The sequence below is a fragment of the Uloborus diversus genome, chromosome 3, assembly GCF_026930045.1.
Source record: "Uloborus diversus isolate 005 chromosome 3, Udiv.v.3.1, whole genome shotgun sequence".
Classification (NCBI taxonomy): domain Eukaryota; kingdom Metazoa; phylum Arthropoda; class Arachnida; order Araneae; family Uloboridae; genus Uloborus; species Uloborus diversus.
The window spans coordinates 133,357,154-133,370,428 of NC_072733.1; positions in this window are offsets into that span (position 1 = coordinate 133,357,154).

Below are 13,275 nucleotides of genomic sequence, written 5' to 3' on the forward strand. Positions count from 1 at the left end.
TGCTGAAGTGCTCTTAGGCCAACAGAAGTAAAATAACTTCTAAAATGTCCTTCTGGTTCACTTTTGATTCATTTTACTGCCTTCATCTACAAAAAAACTAGAGATATTTTGTCGCTTGTACTGATTCCATCTCAGACCAAGCCTGACTTCGGATTTTGGAGATATCTAACACTTTCTAAGGTGCTTGGAGTGTCTACCAAGGGCGCCCATATGCAAAATTTTAAGGGGAGGGGGATCTGATATTTTCCCCACGGTTAAGCAGGATATTTTGCCCATGGAAACCGACTTTAGTACAGATTGTAGCTAATAAAATTTAACATTTTTGTTTTTTGATAACTAATTCAGTAACGGCTGGACAAAAAATGTTTTTACATTTTTACAAAGAAAAAAGTATTAAAAGGAAGGAAGTTCTCATTTCCAAAGGGGGGGGGGGGGCTTGAGCCCCCCTTCCCCCCCTGTATGGGAGCCTATGGTGTCTACAGACCAAATCCTATAGTTCTGGCGGATATGAACCGGTTAAACGGTAAATCAGTGAAAGGTATCTCTTCCAGCGTGGACTTGCGGGCCCGTCTCAAACGTTTCTGGCATCGTTAGAGTCATACGAATGCCTAAATTTTTGGAACTTGCAAAACTCCTGTTTGAGCTGTTTTTTCCCTTAGTCGCACTTATCGGTCACAAATTCCCACAAACGATAGCTCTCGTGGAAACCCAAGGATTTCATTGAACTTACTTTTGGATGACCTGACGATTAACTGAAATGTTCACTGTTCGCTTTTGTACTTTCCGGACATCGACTATCATTTCCAAGCCACTTGAAATGGCATGCCGTTTCAAATACTGTTAGTCGAGGCACAGCAAGCAAACGAACTGTCGTTCTACTGGGTTAAACAACTTAAAATAGCAGGTATTTCGCTTAAAATTGTAAGAAAACCGAAAAACAATACATAAACTAGGTAATATATTGTAATTTTTTTTCTAATAAAGTGAGAAACAAAATTAAATTAGGTACTCATTAAAATGAAATTACCTTTCTTCCATTTGATGATACAATTTTCGTCTGATATTTTTTTACCGCACCCTGTATACTGCCGTGCTAAGCAAAAAAGGGGACTTTGCAGTCGGACTCAAGCTGAGATATTGTATTTTAAAGTGTTGGTCTTCCATATATTTGATTCAGATGTCTTTTTTTTTAAAGAATTTTTGAAAACAATAGCTCTTGATCAAATGACCCTAAAACATTTTATTTATTAAGTAAAATACGAAACAGAGAACAACTCGGTTATAATAACTCAAATTTGTTCAAAAGGGCTGGTAAGACTACTTTTATTACTGTACTTAGTATGGCCGTATGAATAAACTTAAACTCCAGTTTAATTTTGGTTCAGCTTAAGCAAAACCAATTTAGTTTTGATTTGGACTTAAACTGGATTGGAAAAAATCAAAACTCAATAGCTTTCATTTTCAGACAGTAACATAGTATTATTTTTCTTCCAAAAAAAAAATATATCAATCTTGTTTGAAAGTCGAAAATTTCAGAAGTTTCAAAGACAATCTAAAATAGAAAATGTAATTATTATGATTGGTCACGCATTACCCAATATTATTGGTTGAGTGACGACTTGACTTATTTCTGGGTTTAACCATGAAAGCCCTCTACTCAGTTATAAAACAAAAAGGTTTTTTCTTCTAATTAATCTTACCTTTATGTGTAGTTCGGTCAAGCAGAAAAAGAAGATGTGTGGATAGCATATATTTTTCAATGCTTAACCCTTTATATGTTACAAGAAACACAGAGCTATTAAGAAACCCAAATTTTATTCATAAAAAAATCAAATTTTCCATTTTTTCCAATTTTTCCCGAAAAAAAACCGGTAAAAATCCGGTTTTTTTCCACCACTTCAAAATTTCCGGAAATTTTACATATCTATCCATGGTAAACTTTATTAACAGTTAATCGAAATCATGCTGTATGGCAGTTTTTACCAGAGCTACAAATCTCCCCAAAAGAAATCATCCCCCCCCCCCAGCAGTTATCTCCAAATCTTTAATTTCGGCATTTACATCCATTACTTCTCGGTTCTTTATATACAGCATTTCCTTTTCAAAAGAGTTTTAAGAAAATATGAAATTTTTGTTCGCATTTTCAATGAGTTATTGCTGCACATACAAACGAAATATGTAGGTCAATGAAACACTTTTTCTGCATTAACGTTTGCGTAATAATTGATTCTTTGCGGTTTTGATATTAAAATAACTGTATATTATGTAAAACATTGTTCAACCTGATTAACCTTTAAACGTATTTTTTTCGATGACGCACCAGAGCACATACAGGCAACATGGGTCTGGTAATCATTACGAAGCCGAATAATAAGCCGAACATTGAAAAAAACAATATCAAAAGCTAGCCTACTGTCAAAAATTTGATACAAATTAACTTAACTGTGCAAGGACTCAAAACACAATCTAAGCAACGGAAGGAATCAATGAAGCAACATAAAATAAATAAAGTATATCTAACGACGTATTTTTCTCTCGTGAACACACACTAGAGCCACATATATATTTCTGATTACCCATCAAAAGAATTTAAGGTTACAGGTCTTCTAGTCTCTTATGAAAAGCAACTTAGAAGGTTATAAAAGAAGTCATAACATAAGCTATGAGAGAACACCCGAGATATACAACTCTATGTGAGTAACGTTTAGGAGGAAGTGAATCAAATTGGTATGTCCTACCCTATTTTGTGAAGGTATAAAGACAATAGACTCATGTTCCAGAATGTAAGGGCTGTAGTCCAAGATTAGGATTTATTTACAATTCTTAGTTGCATAGTCTTTAACTTCAAAAATTTTAGCATGTTGTTGATTAATACTTACAATGTTATGTTTGAGAATACATTAAAGTGGCTAATGTAATAGCATGTTTTCCTTTAAATTATGTTGCCTGAAATAAATGTGAACTTAAAATTTTAAAACTAATTTTTTTAATGATTAAATAAAATATTTATAAAAACGAATTTTAAGCATTTAAAAAATGGTATTGAAAAAGGTTTTTTTTAACAGCATGTTTGAAAAAACATCAAAGGAAAATTTTATGATAAATAATGCTCACTATTGGAAAATAAGAAATCGATCATTTGTATGCTGTAAAGATACGATAAAAGGGAAGCTTTTGTATTACAAGGAAGCTCTAAATTAGGGGAAGGGTTGTATTGCCTTCCAATTGGATGAGCTTAATGAACCAGTGACTCGTTCTAAAACCCCTCTAGAGATAAGACCGACCACTTTTGGTTCCAAAAGCGCTTTGGATCCAGACTTGTTTTAAGTAGTTTCAAAAGCACTTTGCTGTAGTAGTCGGTTGCTATGTCGTAAAAGTAACTGATTAAAAGTTGAGTAATCAAGGTAACACTAGTTTCTAAAAATAAATGATAGCTGTTCGGAAGATATTTCCCGCAAAAAAACATAATTTTTATGCCTAATTTGTTTTAAATGTGAGTGAATGAAATTTTCTCTTTTTACTAACTGAAAAAGTCAAGCATCAATCAAACGGGAGTACGTCTCAAGTTTAGACCCCGTTTTCTTCAAAGCGGTTTTGGTACATATAATAATATTGCGGCATAGCGCAATCAGATTGACAGTCACAGTGGCTCAATCAACAGAGCGTTACACTGCAAATAATCGGTACACATTTGAAACTCTTTAAGTGTTCCAGTTGCCTGAATATGTGCTAAAATGTATTTCGAATGTGTTGTGTACAAAGAAATGAAGCTGAAATGTTTTACTAATCCGTTCCGTTTTAAAGAAAACGTTCCAAAAGTGCACCGAATGTGTTTTGCTGGGAATCTCTATTCAGCCGAAGTTTGGGAATACACTTGAGAACACATAGCGGGCAGATTTGAGAGTGCTTATGAAATCATTGCTTTCTTAGCTACGCCATGTTTGTAAACAATCTGGATCGGCCGCAATCATTTTCGTGATATTTTTGAATGCTCAAAAGGTACGCCACTTTCCTCTTTTATGTTCTTTACGGATAATTTTTGCATTTGTACATTTACTGAGCTTCATACTTTTGTTTTAAATAAACAAATAATTTACCATACCGCTTAAGTTTTGAAATAAAATGAAATCCTATGTTTTAAAACTGTGTGGTTACATTAAGACTAACGTGTTACGATTCTAATTTTGAAACTTGACGATTGATTTAGGGCTACTGTCCTTATCTTTCGATTTAGAATTTTTTAAGAGCATCGGAATTAGAGGTTTAAACAAGGGCTCCTTAACTACGGATTATGACCCAAAAACATTTCTAATGAAGGTCGAAGGGCAGGTCTTACGCTGTTCAATTTCAATCTTAAAAAAAAAAGCATCTCTTTCATCTAAATGCTTTTATAAGTTCTGTCATCTACTTTTTGTTTTTACAAATAGTTCAGGTGACTTTATTTTTCTGGTTAGCAATTTTTTGATACTTTAGTATTTTTGCTTGTAAACATCCCATAAGATCGATAATCTTGTGCACAACTTTTTGGTTTAACAAACCGAAAAAGAATGAATCGCTGGAGGTTCTGCTTAGATTAGGTTAAACTTGAATATGATCAAAATCTACCACAATAGTATGAATGAGATTCGAACCTAGGTTCAGAGATCAAGATTCTTCTAAGTAATGATGTTTGACAAAATGTATTGTCTAATGTTTCATATCAATCAATTTTATCTTAAATTTTGAGGATAAAATATTGCGTACCATTTAGCATCTTATTTATGGATAATTAATATTATCTGTTGCAGTTAAAAAAATCATGAAATTTGAGTTTCATGATCGATGTTTTGCAGAAATGCCAATCAAAGTGTTGTTCGAATGAATAATCTGAGTTCAAAACATAAGCTAAAAATCTTATTAAGTATCTTAGTCAAATTTTTGAAATCATTAAAGCAATTAGAGCAAACAGGAAGATTTATATAAATGTGTGTTTTGAGTACGTACAATACATGTATCGGGTCTCGTGTTCTTAAAAATGTAATTAAACAAAAATAGTTAAAACCGCTAGTCCAGAAAGAAAATGCTTAATAGTTTTTTCTTCAATCCCACTTTTTAATTTGCCGTGTGATAAAAAACATGTGAATAAAAAATTTCACCCTTTATTTCTTTGAAAAAAAACTTTAGTTCTTTGTAAACAGGTACAACCTGATAACGTAAACACAAAAACTTTTTTTTTTTTTTGAACCATGAAAAGTTCCATGAAAGACTTATTAAAAATTGTTGGATAACTAAATGTGATGTCTGTTGCAGTGTAAAAACTATTTCAATTGTAATTTAGTTGTTATATGTTCTATCACATTGAGAGCTATATTATTGATGACCACAGACTAAGGAAACAGGAAATATCAGACCTTTTTCTGAGAAAAATACCAAATTCAATATTAGTAACGCAAGTTTAAGCCATTTTTACAGTTCTGGAAAGGGCGTAGGGAGATCTCTCTGGGAGATTTATCTAGTCTAAAATATGTTTAACCTGTCTTTGATTATGTAAAAATGGGGAAAAGTATGGAGAGGGAGGAAGGATACCTCGAGGGAAAAATGTAAGAATGCAGAATGCAGTTTTAAAACTGTACATTTAGGGCATTTTTAAGGAACTTTGGGATTTATGTTCCGGGGTTCATTTCAGCGGGAAATATTTTGAAGCTAAAGTGTTAAAAACATTTTTGTAAGGTAACTTGAGGAATAAGGGTATTATTAACCACAATATTTTGAAAATGTTTTTTTTTTTTTTTAAGTATAGTTCAAACCTATCTTTGGTGATGTTAGAGGAAGGAAACTCTGGTTGGGGGGGAGGGGGGGTTGGTATCCGGAAAATTGTAAAAACTGATGCGTCTAAAACATTTTAGCTATTTTTGATGATGTAAAGAGAAAAGGAGGAAGACAGGTATATAGGGGCTTTTTTCGGAAAAATTATGATTATAGAAAAAATAGTAGGGGAATGTGGGGTAAAGTGAAATTGCTAAGCTGGCTAATTTTTTTTTTAAATGAACAAATTGGAAATTTTTTTGAAAATTACACTTTACAAAGAAAGAACATTAAAAAAAAGTGGAAATTTTTCCCTTTATTTTTTTTATAGAAATAGTGAAAAATAAAATATTTTTCTGAATGAAAAATGTTCTATTCACTCATAAAAAATGTATTTGTTCAAATGAATGATTAAAAGAAGGGTAGAATGAATAATAAAAAGATAATGAAACAATGAACGAATACTTAAATAAATAAAATACTTATTACATGAAGAAAAATAAATGACCGTATAAAATAGTGAATGAATAAGAAAATAGGTGAAGGCATGAATAAATAAGTGAATTAATGAATGAAGAAATGTAAATAAATTAACAAATGAATCCGTAAGTGATTTTGTAAATAACACTGCGCGGCAAAAAAAAAAAAAAAAAAACCCTTCAAAATGCTTCTGACATTTTGTCGGCTAATTCTTATGTAGAATGACCCTCTGAATCCGAATATGACCTTCGTTTCCCCCCCCCCCCCTTATACTACCAATTTTTTTTAAAGGACCCCCAAGTTTTTTCAATTTTCTTTAGTTTTAAAGCAATTAATTTTTTTTGGAGGTGAAAGGAGCTTTATATTAACTGCTAACATTGTTTTGGTGGGCAAGAGAGGTTCAAATTTCAAGATCATGGACACCGATCGCAAAAATGGGAACTTGGGGGTGGGGGGAGTATAACCTCTCAAAATAAAAGCAAAATCACGAAAAACGATCTTTTTATTCTGATTTTTTAAAAAAGATGTTTGTAAAAAAAATTCCGAGCAGAATGAGAGTATAAGACTAAGCTTCTATGACTCTTATGTCCAAAAAAATTTTCGCGACGTAAAAAAAAAATATCATGTGAATGTCGCACGTTGCATACGAGTTGAATCGCAGGTCTTCATTCAAAAAGGCATTCCTCTGGCTGATTTCTATGTAAAATGACCCCTATGACCCCTTGTTTCCAAATACGACCATCTTTCTCCCTATCACGCGCCCTTTTTAGAACCTACCCGCCCTCCTCTCCCCCACCATTTTTTTATTTGAAGGGGGAAAAGAGCATTACAATAATCATAAACATAATTCTGAATGATTAGATATGTGCAAAGCTCAAAATCTTATGCATATGTAGCAAAAAGGAAAACAGGGGGGGGGACCCTTCCAAACACACTGTGCAGCAAAAATTACTCTCAAATGTTTCTGAGGCTAATCCGCCTGATTCTTCTGCAAATTTACCCCCTGAATCCAAAAATGATCTCCGTTATCCTCCTACATGTACCGATTTTTGTACAACTCCCCCCCCCCCTTTTATTCGGGGAGGGGCAAGTTTTTTTTTTTTTTTTTTTTTTTTTTTTGCTATATATGCACAAGATTTAGAACTTTGCACATCTCTAGTCATTCAGAATAATGTTTACGGTTATTGTAATGCTCATTTTCCCCTCAAAATTTAAAACTATAAATGGCTCTGAATCAGGGGAGGGGGGAGGTTCTAAAAAGGGGGCGTGATGGGGGAAAGATGGTCGTATTTGGAAACAAAGAGTCATTTTATATAAGAATCAGCCAGAAGAATATCTATTTGAATGAAGACCTGCGATTCAACTCGTATGCAACGTGCGACATTCATGAGACAGTTTTTTTTTTAATTTTTTTTACATCGCGAAAAGTTTTTTGGACATAGGAGTCATAGAAGAGAATCTTATACTCTCATTCTACACCGAAATGTTTTTTACAAACATCTTTTTTTAAAAAAGCAGAATAAAAAGATCGTTTTTCGTGATTTTTCTAATATTAGGGGGGGGGGGTATACACCCCAAGTCTCCCCTTTTTTGCGATGGGTGTCCATGATCTTGAACTTTGAACCTCTTTTTTGCCCACCAAAACTATGTTAGCAGTTAATATAAAGCTCCTTTCACCTCCAAAAAAAAAAAAAAAACCTCTAAAACTAATTAAAATTGCCATTATTATCATTAATTTTAAGCTTCAGATGTATTTTTTTCCTGACTGAAATAGAGTACGTGTGCTACTATATAGTTAAAATATTACGAGATTGTTGGCAGTAAAAGTAATTATTTCACCATTTCACTTTGCCCCACATTCCCCTACAGCCTACAAATAAATGTATAACGTATTGCTTGTGTTCTCGTAACTAAGCGTATGTTTGTAAAAAAAAAAAAAAAAAAAAGGCTTTTTCTTATTTTTTTTAGGTAATGGTTTACCCGGTTGTAGAAGAATGATAGTTTCAAGCATTGTTATGCAAATTTTTTAATGTGTATCTATAAAGTTAAATAAATTTATTTTAAACATATTGTGTTTAATGACTAGATAAGTTTGATAAACTCAGTTCAGTGTTATGTGCGTAAGTTTGAAACATAAATCCCAGGCGTATTTTAAATTTAGCTGCATTAGTTAATGAACTTGATATTAACTGTCTGACTGAGTTAGACCTGAATGTACGGCATTTAGTTGCCATCTGGAGATTAAATGCCATACGATGGAAAAAAAGAGTACTCAACCAGTCACGTCTTAAGAACCGAAACGTCCACACAATTTTTGCACCAATGAATTTTCATACACAAATCATTTCTATTTTGAAGCAATTAGTTTGCAATGTAATAACAATCCCAACCTTAGTATTACATGTTGCCTTTCAATCAATAATAAAAGCCATTATTAATTTCAGGATCCAAACCGCACCCCTTAAAAACAAGCACAAATCTGGAAGCTTATACAAAAGGTTTGTACTCACCATTCGCGGGAGGGGGGGAGGGGATAGAAAAAAGGCAAATGAATGGAATTTCAGTTAGATCTCATACGGAAATACCTTTTCCACAGCTCATGTTTTAATGTAGTACATTTTTTCCTCATTCAAGAAATAAATAAATGTTTTGAATAAAGTGGCTACTAGTGTATGCCAGCCACTGACGACTAAGTATTTTTTTATTTATTTTGTTTTTCGCGAACACTTTTCTTCCTTATGCAAGGAACTAAAACTAAAAATAATTAATTGATAATTGTCAGTGCCGGATATGCGATTTTTCCGAGCTAGGGCAAATCTTGAAACTGATGCTCCTACTCATTCTCCTTCAAGTTTTATATTGAGTTTCAACGAACCCCCCCCCCCCGCGTAAACAGAACAAATTTGTTGTCCCCCAAAAATTGTCTCACGGGGACAAGGATCACAACTCCCCCCTTTGCCCCCAGATCCAGCACTCATCGTTTTAGTTAAAATTCAAGGAAATAATTAGTCATTAAAGAATTCTACTGCACTTACATTTTTAAAAGAACACAACTAATGTTTAAGGTCATTGATCAGATAGCAAGCAATAGATCACTGAATAGCAAAGTAGCACGAATTCAAACAATGAAGTCAAATTTATTTTGATCTTGAGAAATTAAAATTTTTGAAAATGAAATTTATGAAGCAACAAACTGAAGTTATGTGAGCCTTTGTTTGTACACTTTTGATTACTTTTTACAGTATGGATTAGCTTTGAAAACTAAAATATGGAAATTAATATTTTAAATGTATGCAGTTTCTGTACTAAGTAATATTGTGCAATACATTTTCCTGCAACCTTTTTATTGGTAAACATTGTTCGTGTGCAATTATGCTGTAAGATAGTCAATTATCTTGGAAATATCATTGTATTTTAAATTTTCATAGTAGCTATGCTGACTAATAATTAGATTCATCCAAAGCCTAAACCATCATCAGCCTGTAGTCTCAAAATGAACACGAATTTAGTGCATATTTATAGTTTCTAAAAGCTACTTTTATATTTGTGCGGTAGGTATCCTCGGATGATATTAGTGCGAAGAAATTGTACTAAAACGCATTCTAGAAACTGTACCTGTGCCACAAAATGTTCAAAGAAGTGTTCAAAAACGTGTCTTTAACGCGATCCTATAAGTGCTTAAAAATTGCGCTAAAAAGAATGCTGAACTAAATATATGTTCCGAACTGTGTTTCTGGAAGTGTTTTGGAAACTGACCCCAAAAAGTGTTCTAAAAAAGGGGACAAGTGTACGTGTTCAAAAAATGTTTTAAAAAGTGATCTTACAACGGTTCTAATAAATGTTCCTAAATAAGTGTTCTAAAAAAGGAGACAAGTGTCCGTGTGAAAAAAGTGTTCAAAAAGTGTTTGATTTTTTGCAGTGTAGGCATCAAACACATCCCGGCCTGGCAAAAAGGAGTATTCACAACAAAATTGAATGTTTTAGTGTAAAAATTAGATTATAAAAAGGGGAAAACTAAACAAAACTAGAAAGGTTGTTTTAATACACATTTGTATCAACGTATGTTCTGCTTATACCCAACAGTTGTTTTCAGTGATCGCCACACAACACACATGCAACTTCAGACAAGGAGAGAGTAAGAAAATGTGAAGAGCGCAATTTGCGACTTTTCGGGCCTCATGCAAGTGAAACGTTTGCGGGTTGCGAAGCCGCAATTGACGTCATCTGCGATTTGTGCCATGCAAGCTGTAACAATTTCAGCATGCGCCGCCGCAAGTTGCAACTCAACTCTGTGGCAGAAAAAATCTCGCCACAAATATTTGCGAGAGGTTTTAATGGCGGACGTTTTGTTGTGTGTTGCTTGTCGTATTTTATGAACGATGTAAAAGATCCAATTCAAATGAGGAATATGGATTTGGTTAGTTGATTTCATTTATCGAAGGAAACAGCAAGATATATGCTTAGTTAATTGAGAATTCTGCTCGGGTGCATTCAAACAAAATGGGCTGCAAAAGAGTATGCTAGTAGTACGTTAAAATCTACATACTCTATTGCTGACCTTTTTTGTTCAATAAAAGCTTAAACTGTGATGACAAGCAGGTAAGAATTGCCCTTCTCCAAGGTATTTATATTTTTTTAAAGTGCTGCTACTGTTAATCTGAGTATTATTAGCGAGAAATTATCAGAATATCTTGATCTCGTTCTATTTTGGCAAAAAACCTCCATTAAGAAATGAAATAACTTTGCTTTTAGTTACATGTTTTGTTCATTAAAGCCGATGGATTTAATTGGAAATCAAAAACAACCAACTGTACTCTAAAGTACGGTAGAACTTCAACTATTCAAAACTCTATGAATCAACATCTTTTTTTCCTTGAATTTTACTTGAGTAAATGTTTATAACAGTCAATAATTCTGGGTTTAAAAGTTCTACTTAATTCGAAAGTTTTCCAATCAAAATGTAAATGTTTTTTTACAACGCTTATCTCTTGTTTTGATTGATGTTTTATCTATATTTTGAATGCTTGTATGCAAAAACTGATTAAAATTTAAGGTACATTTGAATGAAGCGTTTATTGAAAAGAAGCAATTTCCTTTCAAAGTTCACAATTTTTTTTATAATATCATGAAAAGTATTGTAAGGTAGTCTGAGAATATTGATGATTCCAAATTTAAGTAAATTTCATTGCTGAAATAGTTTTATTTCAATTTTAAAATGAACTAAGGTTAAACTAAGAAATTTAAACAGTCCCATGCACAAAATCTGAAACTATCGGGCTACGGAAAGCGCTTTCTCCTTCTCCCGCTGGTACAGAACTAGTGTACAATCTTCAGTATCTAGTGTGGTTCTTCAATTGCTTTGCATCTAGCAATGCATCTTTACAGTTACGAGTCGAATGCTTTATCGATCAGGAAACTTGTTCAAACTATAAAGCCCTCACAGGGAAGGAATTTTTGTGGACAAGACTGATATTGAGCCAATTGTTTATGCACGTAAGTAATGTAGATTTAAGAATTAAAAATCAGTTAAGTAGTGTAGATGTAGTAATCAGGTTTCAACTTCTTAGGCTTCAATGACCATGTGAAGTTTGATGTTATTGGAAGGGTTTGTTAAGGAATAAATTGGAATGTCTAAAAATAGATTGTGCATTTGTTAAGTCAAGATGCATGCTTTTATCTAATTTCAGTTGAACATCTGTGATTTTTTTTTCAAGTTGAAAAGGCCGTTACATAATAGGCGCTGCCAATAGTTAGTAGTTTATTATACAGTCAGACCCCGAATTAACTGGGACCTAAACTTTTATATGTTAAATCAGGGTTATTCGAAATATCCGGGTTTGAAAATTAAAAAAAAAAAAAAAGCACTTGCCTTGCCTAAACCCTTAATAAGCAACTGCGAAAAAATATCCATAATTAGAAAGCGTACACTTTTTATTCAGCATTCACGACTTTTTACATGCTAGTTAATTTGAAATTTTAAACTATCGAGCAATAGATGTTTGACAATTTCCTTGATACTTGACTCGAAAAAGTTCTCTTTCGACTTCATGGAGAGAAGAAAATACTTTTGCAGCCTGCTGCATGTGATACATGTTTTTAGTTTCCAGGCCATGTAAAGCACTTGAAATATAAGTTTTAATGGGAGTTTCAGTATTTCTTTCTGTGTCAGAATCACTATTCCTTGGTTGTCACCTCGCCCTCCCCGTCAAAAATTCATGATTCCAAGAAGCCTTCTGCTTCGAACAATATGGATTTAGTATTTGGAAAACAATCCGATATTTACTAGTGCAAATTAACAAAGAAATTTTTTTTCGGCTGTGAAAAGAATTCGTTATTTCGGGGTTTATTATTTGGTAAAAGGGGTTTTTGCCTTTATATTAGTCAGGGGAAAAGAAAAATTTGTTAAATAGAATTTCATTAAATTGGGGTTCAACTGTTTATATATAGTTTGTTCTAAAACCACCCTCCCTCTTCTTGGGCGCACTTGCGAATGAATCTCTTGAAAAGCAAACCACTCTAGAGATTTATTCAATTACTGAGTAACCTCCTGCACATGAAACTTTTGTACATCGCAGTTCCCTGCTCCAACTACGAAAAAACCGGTTCTCATGTAAAAAGAATTTCTTCCTGAAAAAACAGCTATACCCATCAAGTAAAAACTCGATCTTTGTCGTGCATTCTGGGAAACACCTAGCATTTACTCTGGTAGGAAGCAGAGGAAGAAAGTTCCAGATTTACATGGAAATAACCGGAACGCGATATAAAGCATGTGTTTTGAAGTTCCATGCGAATGCAGCAAATGGTGCAGTCAAAAAGGAACATAAGTGGAAGGTGTTCTCTCCGATATTTACCTAAAATATTCTCACTTTTTAATTTAAATATTTTTTAAATTTTAATAACTCCGAGTTTAAACCTATTAGAATTCTCCCATCTTTACTTCAAGAATTACCAATGGCGGATTAACCATATCGCAATTTGAGGGGTCCCCACAGAACAATTCACATGATAAAT